Source organism: Rhagoletis pomonella, unplaced genomic scaffold (genome assembly GCF_013731165.1).
Source record: "Rhagoletis pomonella isolate Grant_MI unplaced genomic scaffold, Rhpom_1.0 Rhpom_scaffold_00005, whole genome shotgun sequence".
Lineage (NCBI taxonomy): Eukaryota > Metazoa > Arthropoda > Insecta > Diptera > Tephritidae > Rhagoletis > Rhagoletis pomonella.
In genome coordinates, this window is record NW_023458559.1 from 2,050,212 (window position 1) to 2,051,334 (window position 1,123).

A 1,123-nucleotide genomic window follows, 5' to 3' on the forward strand; every position below is an offset into this window, starting at 1 on the left:
CAACTGGAATTCTCCACCTCCATGATTTCGACCCATATGCATAATTTCGGTTTTTTCTCATATGCATTATTTCGGTTTTCATATGTATTACATCGCTTTTCACCCGAAACTGTGCATGTATGCATTACTTCGTTTTTATTTTCATATGCATTATTTGGGTTTTCAAACGAAACTATCCATATGGCCAAAAACGCGTTTTGCATTAACAAAAACCAGTTTGATGCCTTTAATTCATTTCTTTTATTCTTGCAATTAAGAAAACAACTCTTCACCGCAAATACATACGTTATAGTTTAAAATAATATTTCTCTATAAAAGTTAAGCAAACGTCAAGCTGTGAGGTTGTACTTATATTGTGCTCTCATTTCTATTTGCTAAGTTTATTGTGCTAATTCTGAGTAAAAGTTGTGATAAAAAGTGCCTATGAGCATCTTAGTGTGAAATAAATGAAGCTAAGTGAAAGTTATTGTGTTTTATATTAAACTAAAATTAATTAACTCTCACTAGCATACATTCTAATCTTGCTGAGTCATTTGTTGCTATCATTGTTGTTGTATCCTTTGTAGTTAACTGAAATCGTTTTGGATTTGCACATTTGTTCTACTCTTTTTGTTTACTTCTTCTAGTAATTCTTGTCACAGCTGTTTGCGTTGCGTTTATTAAGTGTCATAATTACAGTGATACTCAAACTGTTCGCTACATTTTTTTAATGCTATTTACATCAGCTCCTCAATTGTTATAATTTATTTTGTTTGTCTTTTTATTAACAAGTGTTTTTCAATATGAAGTGCGATCTTGATACTTGCCAAATTAAAAGCGATCCTGAACGCTACTTATCGTGCTGGCTTTGTGATGGTATTTAACATCTGAAATGTGCTGGTTTGACAGGAAGAATTCTGGACGCTGTTAATAATGGCAAGGGCCTTCGCTGGTCTTGCGTAAAGTGCAGGTCAGCCGAAGTTGATCTTTTCAAGTTATTTATCCAACAACAGAAATGGTTTTGTAGAAATAGGAAGAGAATTGTCAGTACTGACAGAAAAATTTAAGCATTATGAAAATGCGTTTAAAAACCCTCCAATGTTTATATACCTTGCAATCTGTTAAGGATATCCATGTGTCTAAA